An 8452-nucleotide genomic window follows, 5' to 3' on the forward strand; every position below is an offset into this window, starting at 1 on the left:
TTTCCCGATTTTTTAATGATCGCCATTCTAACTGGTGTGAGATGGTATCTGCCAAGTCAATTCTAAGCAAAAAGAACAAAGCGGGAGGCATCACACTACCGGACTTCAAACTATACTACAAGGCTACAGTAATCAAAACAGCATGGTACTGGTACCAAAACAGAGATATAGACCAATGGAACAGAACAGAGGCCTCACAGGAAATACAACATACCCACAACCATCTGATCTTCGACAAACCTGACAAAAATAAGCAATGGGGAAAGGACTCCCTGTTTAATAAATGGTGTTGGGAAAACTGGCTAGCCATGTGCAGAAAGCAGAAACAGGACCCCTTCCTGACACCTTACACCAAAATTAACTCCAGATGGATTAAAGACTTAAACATCAGACCTAATACCATAAAAACCTTAGAAGAAAATCTAGGCAAAACCATCCAGGACATAGGTGTAGGCAAGGACTTCATGACCAAAACGCCAAAAGCAATGGCAACAAAAGCCAAAATAGACAAATGGGACCTAATCAAACTCCACAGCTTCTGCACGGCAAAAGAAACAGTCAGTAGAGTGAATCGGCAACCAACAGAATGGGAAAAAATTTTTGCAGTCTACCCATCTGACAAGGGGCTGATATCCAGAATTTACAAAGAACTAAAGCAGATCTACAAGAAAAAAACAAACAAGCCCATTCAAAAATGGGCAAAGGATATGAACAGATACTTTACAAAAGAAGACATACAGGAGGCCAACAAGCATATGAAAAAATGCTCATCATCACTGGTCATCAGAGAAATGCAATACATAGCTCATTCTAATTCTACAAAGCTTTTTCAAAGTTTGCTTAACAATAATTTGTACTATTTCAGTATTTGCTCATATATAGCTCTCTTCAAAGTTCAAAAGTTGTCAAAGTGTTGTGTTTTTTTTTGTCATATGTTAAAGGCCATATATACCTTGTGAGAGTATGGGTGGATCAAGGCTAATATATGTAAAGTACCCAAGACAGTGACTGTGTGATTGACGACTGTTGCTACAATCATGAGGATAATTACAAAAATTGTAATTATCATCAGATATGAGAATGTCTTCATCTAGCATTCGTATCATTTAAGAAAAGGATTCTAATACTCTCAAAATATCTCATTTGGGAGGCTAAGAATGAAACATATATTTGACTTACCTATTTTATTTTGTGTCATATTAAATATGGTACTAAAAACAAAACTTATATCTGAAATCTGAATGCCTATTGGCATCGTCAATGGTATTTTGAAACTTACAGATGCTTCTGCACTACTCCAAGAGATTCTGGTATAAGTATTGTCGGGCACAGCCTAAACGTTAAGAATTTTTAGAGCTCTCCAGTTAATCAAAATCCACAGCAGGGTTTGAGAATCACTGCTTTAAACAACAGTAAGAGCAGCTACTTTTCCTACTGCTTGCTATTGTCGTCAGAGACCAGGGTCTGGCATTGGAAATGGGTGAGCAAACTGTAGCTCACCAGGTTGCTTGGGGACTTACAAAATAACTAGATTTTCTTCTTTTATTTTTCATCATGTTCTTCCTCACCCCCCTGCCAGGCTCCAACAATAGTGTCTGGAAGCTATCGTTCTACTTCATCTCCGTGAGTGCAATTGGATGCTCTAAAAGACATGTAAACAATGTTCACAGAGGGTTTAATGATTATATTCTCAAACTAAAATCAACCCCACCAAATCTTTGTCTTTCTGTGCCTGACTTATTTCACTTAACATAATGATCTCCAGTTCCATACACATTGTTGCAAATGAAAGAATCTCATTCTTTTGATGACTAAATAGTACTCCATTGTGTGTGCATATGACATTTAACAAAATCCATTTGTTGTTGATGGACACTTGGGCTGCTTCCAAATCTTAGCTATTGTGAATACTGCTGCAACAAACGTGGGAGTGCAGATATCTCTTTAATATATTGATTTATTTTGTTTGGGTTGTACACTTAACAGTGGGATTGCTGGATCGTATGATAGCTCTATTTTTAGTTTTTTTTCTGTAAGTATAGCTACTCCTACTCTTTTTTGGTTTCCTACTCTTTTTTAGTATGGAATACCTTTTATCATTTCTTTATTTTCAGTTTACTTGTATCTGTAGAGGTGAAATTTCTTTCTTGGAAACAAATCAATAGGTCTTATTTCTTCATCCATTCAGTCACTCCATGACTTTTGATTGGAGAATTTGGTTCATTTACAGTCAGTGTTATTATTGATAAGTAAGGACCCACTCCTGCCATTTTTGTTTGTTTTCTGGTTGTTTTCTGGTCTCCTCTTCCTTTCTTTCTTCCTGTCTTCCGTTAGTAAAGATGATTTTATCTGCTGATGTAATTCAGTTTCTTGCTTTTTATTTTTTGTGTATGTGTTGTATAATATTGGTTTGAGGTTACTGTGAGAGTTGCAAAAACTGTCTTATAGCTCATTATTTTAACCTGATAACAACTTACCACTCTTTGCATAAACAAAGAAACAAGGAAAAAGAAAACTAATAAACACTCCATGCCTTAACTGTTTCCCTGTGCTTAACTTTTTGTTGTTTCTACATACATCTTATCATACTGTCAATGTCTTAAAAAGCTGTTACAGTTATTATTTCCGATTGGTTCACTGTTTAGTCTTTCTTCTTAGGATAAGGGTAGGTACACATGACAGTTACAGTGTATTATATTCTGTGTTTTCCTGTGTACATACTATTACCAGTTTTATACCTTATGATGATTTCTTATTGCTCACTGATGTGGTTTGACTGTGTCCTCACCCAAATCTCATCTTGAATTATACTCCCATAATTCCCATGTGTTGTGAGAGGGACCTGGTGGGAGATAATTGGAATCAGATTATTCCACACTGTTCTTGCCGTAGTGAATAAGTCACAGGAGATCTGATGGTTTTATCAGGGGTTTCTGCTTTGCGTCTTCCTCATTTTCTCTTGCTGCTGCTGTGTAAGAAGTGCCCTTTGCCTCCTGCCATGATTCTGAGGCCTCCCCAGCCATGTGGAACTGTAAGTCCAATTAAACCTTTTCACTTTCTGGTCTTGGATATGTCTTTATCAGCAGTGTGAAAATGGACTAATACATTCACTAACATCCTGTTCTCTCTAACTGAAGTACTCCCTTTAGCATTTCTTGTAGGACAGATCTGGGGAGGAAATCCTTCAGCTTTTGTTTGTCTTGAAAAATCTTTATTTTTTTTTCTTGTTTGAAGGATATTTTCACCAGATATGCAATTCTAGGTTAAAAGAGTTTTTTTCCCCTTTAGTACTTGGAATATATTATGCCCCTCTCTTATGACCTATAAGGTTTCCATGAAAAGTCTGCTGCCAGACATTTTAGAGTTTCATTGTACATTATTTGTTTATTTTATCTTGCTACTTTTAGAATCCTTTCCTTTTCCTTGATCTTTGGGATTTTGATTATTAAATGCCTTGAGGTAGTCTCTTTTGGATTAAACCTGCTTGGTGTTCTATAACCTTCTTGTACATGGATATTGATATCTTTATGTTTGGGAAATTCTCCATTATTATCTCTTTGAATAAACTTTCTACCCTTACCCCTTTATTTACATCATCTTCAGGACCAATAACTCTTAGATTTGTCATTTTGAGGCTGTTTTCTAGATCCTGTAGGCATGGTTTATTGTTTTTTTAATATATTTTCATTTGTCTCCTCTGGGTATTTTCAAATAACCTGACTTCTAGCTTACTAATTCTTTCTTCCGCTTGTTCAATTCTGCGATTAAAGTTCTCAGTATACCAATTGCATTTTTCAGCTCCAGAATTTCTGCTTAATCCTTTCTAATTATTTCAATCTCTTCATTAAATGTATCTTATATAATTCTGATTTCATTTTCTGTGCTATCTTGAATTTCTTTGAGTTTCTTCAACACAGCAAATTGAATTCTCTGTCTGAAAGGTCATATATCTCTGTTTCCCCAGAATGGGTTTCTGGTGCCTTATTTATTTAATTTGGTAAGGTTATGTTTTTCTGGATATCGTTGGTGCTAGTATATGTTCTTCAGTTCCTGGGAATTGAAGAGATATTTATTGTAGTCTTCATGATCTACACTTGTTTGTACCCATCATTCTTGGAAAGACTTTCCAGATATTTAAAAGGACTTGGGTATTGTGACGTAAGCTGCATCTGATTTAAGGGGCACCCCGAGTCTAGTAATATTGTATTGTTTGCAGACTGATTGAGTACTGCCTTGATGGTCTTAGACAAGATTTGGGAGAACTCTCTGGATTACCAAGCAGAGACTCTTGTTCTCTTCCCTTACTTTCTCCCAACCAAATGGAATCTCTATCTCCATTCTGAGCCATCTAAAGCTGAGAGTAAAGTAACACAAGTATCCCTGTGACCACTGCCACTATGATTGTACTGAGTCAGACCTGAAACTAGCACAGAACTGGGTCTCACCTAAGGACTGCTGTATTCTCTCCCTGGCTACTGCCTATTTTTGCTCAAGGTCCTGTGGTTCTACAATCAGCAGGTAGAAAAGCCAGCCAGAGTGTGTTCTTTCCTTCAAAGCAGTAAGTTCCTTCCAACCCCCAGCTGGGTCCAGAGGTGCCATCCAGAAGTCAGGGACTAGAGTAAAAATAATGTTAGAAATATACCTGGTATTCTATTGTACTGTGGCTGGGATGGCACTCAAACCACAGGATGCAAACCTTCCCACTCTTTCCTCCCCTTTACAAAAACAGAATTGTCTCACTCCATAGTCACCATCACCACAGACCATGAGGAGTATTGCCAGCCTACCACCAATGTTCTCTTAAGTTCTAAGGGTTTTTAAGTCAGCTTATGGTGAATGCTGACTAGCCTGAGACTCACCCTTCAGGCCAATGGTCTCCGCTCTGGCCCAGGGAAAGTCCAGAAATGCTATGCAAGAGTCAAGTCCTGTAACTAAGTGCCCCAATACCCTACTTGGGCCTCTATCATCCTGTGACCGTGTTGGTACCTAAGGTGCAAATCAAAGTTCTCTTTACTTTTCCCTGTGCTTTTCTGAAGCAGGAGCAGTTTTTCCTCTAAACCATTAAAGCTGATAATGTGTTGAATCTCTCCTGAAGCCAGCAAGTCTCAGAGGCTCACTTGAGGCCCCTGACTTAGTACCTGGGTATCACTGCTGGTTATTCAGGACCCAAAGATTCTTCAGTTACCAGGTGATGAATGCTACCAGGACTGAATCATTTCCTCAAAGGCTGCAGGTTACCATCTGGCCCAGGGTGTGTCTAGAAATGTTGTCTGGAGCTAGGGCTTGGAACAGGGACCTCACAGCTCTGATTGGTATATCCTGCTGCAGCTGAGCTAGTATCCGAGATGCAAGACAAAGTCCTCACCACTTTTCCCTCTCGTCTCCTCAAAAGGAAGGAAGGGGTCTCTTTTGGAGCCTTGAGATATTTAGCCTGGGGTTAGGGCAAGGGTGATGTCAGCATTCTATTAGCCACCCCAGTTGATGTCTCAATAGGTCACATGCCCCTACAGTCCACTGTCTTTTGGCCTAGGTCAGCACTAGGACTTGCCTAAGAGTTGCAGTCCTTACAGGCTTCCAAGTTTACTTAGAGACCCAAAGCGCTGAGGTGGACTCAAATGGAGATGAGAAACTCGTTGGAAACTGGAGTAAAGTTTCTCTTTGCTATGCTTTAGCGAAGAGAATGGTGAAATTTTGATCCTACACTAAAGATCTTTGGAACTTTGAACTTGAGAGAGATGATTTAGGGTATCTGGCAGAATAAATTTCTAAGCACTAAGCAGTAAAGTATGCAGGAGGTGGCAGAACATAAAAGTTTGGATAATTTGCAGCTTGACCATGCGATAAAAAAGAAAAACCCATTTTCTGGGGAGAAATTCAAGCTGCTGCATAAATTTGCATAACTAACTAGGAGCCAAATGCTAATCATGAAACCAATGGATAAAATGTCTCCAAGGCATGTCAGAGACCTCACAGTAGCCCCTACCATCATAGGCCTGGAGGCCTAGAAGGAAAAAATAGCTTCCTGGGCTGGGTCCATGGTTTCCCTGCTGTGTGCAGCCTTGGGATTTGGTGGCCTGTGTCCCAGCCACTCTGGCCATGGCTAAAAGAGGCCAAGGTACAGCTTAGGCGATTGCATCAGAGGGTGCAAGCTCCAAGCCTTGGCAGCTTCCACATGATGTTGGTCCTGCAGGTGAACAGAATCAAGAATTGAGGTTTGGGAACCTCCACCTAGATTTCAGAGAATATATGGAAATGCCTGGATATCCAGGCAGAAGTTTGCTACAGAGGCAGAGAAGAGAGGTTGTCATGGAGAACCTCTGATAGGGCAGTGCAAAGGGGAAATAAGGGGTCAGAATCCCCACACAGAGGCCCCTTTGGGGCACTGTCTAGTGGAGCTTTGAGAAGAGAGCCACCATCCTCCAGAACCCAGAATAATAGATCCACTAATGGCTTGCACTGTATACCTGGGAAAGCTACAGACACTCAATGCTAGCTTGCAAAAGCCACCAGGATTGGGGCTGTACTCTGCAGAGCCACAGGGGCAGAACTGCCCAAGGCCATAGGATCCCAAAACTTGCATCAGCAAGACCTAGATGTGAGCCATGGAGTCAAAGGAGATCATTTTGGAACTTTAAGGTTTAGTGATTGCCCTGGTGGATTTTGGACTTACATGGGGCCTATAGCCCCTTTGTTTCGGCCAACTTCTTCCATTTGGAATGGCTACATTTATCCAATGCCTGTATTCCCATTGTATCTAGGAAGTAACTAACTTGTTTTTGATTTTACAGGCTCATAGGTGGAAGGGACTTGCCTTGTATTAGATGAGACTTTGGACTTGGACTTTTGGGTTAATGCTGGAATTAATTAAGGCTTCAGGAAACCGTAGGAAGGACATGATTGTGTTTTGAAATGTAGGGACTTGAGATTTGGGAGTGCCCACGGGTAGAATGATAAGGTTTGGCTCTGTGTTCCCAGCCAAATCTCACCATCAATTGTAATAATCTCCACATGTCAAAGGCAGGGCCAGGTGGAGATCATTGAACCATTGGAGTGGTTTTCTCCATGATGTTCTTCTGATAGTGAGTGAGTTCTCACAAGATGTGATTGTATAAGCATCTGGCATTTCTCCGATGGCACTTCTTGCTCCTGCTGCCATGTGAAGAAGGAAATGTTTGCTTCCCCTTCTGCAGTGATTGTAAGTTTCCTGCGGCCTTTCCAGCCATGTGGAAATGTGAATCTATTAAACATTTTTCTTTTTAAATTACCAAGGCAGGTATTTCTTCATAGCAGCACGAGAATGGACCAGTACAGTTGTTTATCAACTATTTTGAGATGAGCAGCAACTATTGGTTGAGAGATACAGTCAGTCTTAGTTAACCTTGCAAAAGCATAAATACTTTGGTCTCACTCTCTGGTTGATATACTCATTGATAAACTTAATCAGAATCATAGAGCAAGGGAGTGTTGTTGACATAGCCCATGTGGTTCAGCCTCCTAGGATAAAGGACAGGTTGGAAAATATTGGAGAACGGATTTATAGGGACAAACAGAATAAGGACTTTAGTATCATTCATAGCACTCATAGATCCTTGCAGGTTTATATGAATACTATGTAAACACATACTTTATAAATCCTCGGTAATTATAGTTTAATATTTAAAAAGAAGCAATGTGATTGTGTTAGTTAATTAAATAAATATTTATTACTACCTGCCATGTGATAAGCCTGCTTAGTCAAGTCCTGAGGATATAGTGATAAACAATAGAAACAAAACAAAACAAAACAAAAAACTCTGCTTCATGAAAATTACATATGTTAAATAGCAAGAATATATGACAGAGCTGTAAAATAATTTGTTATATGTGAGTCATTTAAATAGATTTAAAATCTAATAACCAAATCCTTTATATAGTTTATTAATTTACAAAGGTCACTTGAAAGAAAATAGATAATAAATTTCTTTAAAAGTTATATATGGAATTTTAAAAGTTTATTGTAAAAGTAAATGTAGCAAATTGTTTAAAATGTTGTTACCTGTTTGGGCAAATCCCCACTGTGTTTTCTTAACAGTTGGTGACCATGTATAGATCTCTATCTGTACGTGAGAGCCCTTGGCCATAAAGCACAAATGAATGTGAATTAATTTTCATGGAAATAACTTCCAAAGATGCAGAGTACTCCAGTTTTCAGCTAATTTCCAGCTTAATTTAGCCTCCTGCATTACCTCATTAATAAATATTTTTGGGGGTGGGGTGGGCTGGGAAAATTAGGTACTAAATCTTTCAATTTTAATACTCAATATGGTCTCTTTGAGTTGTTCCATGATAAACCAAGGACTTTTACAGGGATTGTAAAATTTTTAAGTGTTAAATATGAAAATTGCATTAATTTTATTCTCATTTCAAAGCATTAATTTTTGGTGCCATAATGAGTATCTCTAAAGACTCCTTT

The sequence above is a fragment of the Saimiri boliviensis genome, chromosome 5, assembly GCF_048565385.1.
Source record: "Saimiri boliviensis isolate mSaiBol1 chromosome 5, mSaiBol1.pri, whole genome shotgun sequence".
Taxonomy (NCBI): Eukaryota; Metazoa; Chordata; class Mammalia; order Primates; family Cebidae; genus Saimiri; species Saimiri boliviensis.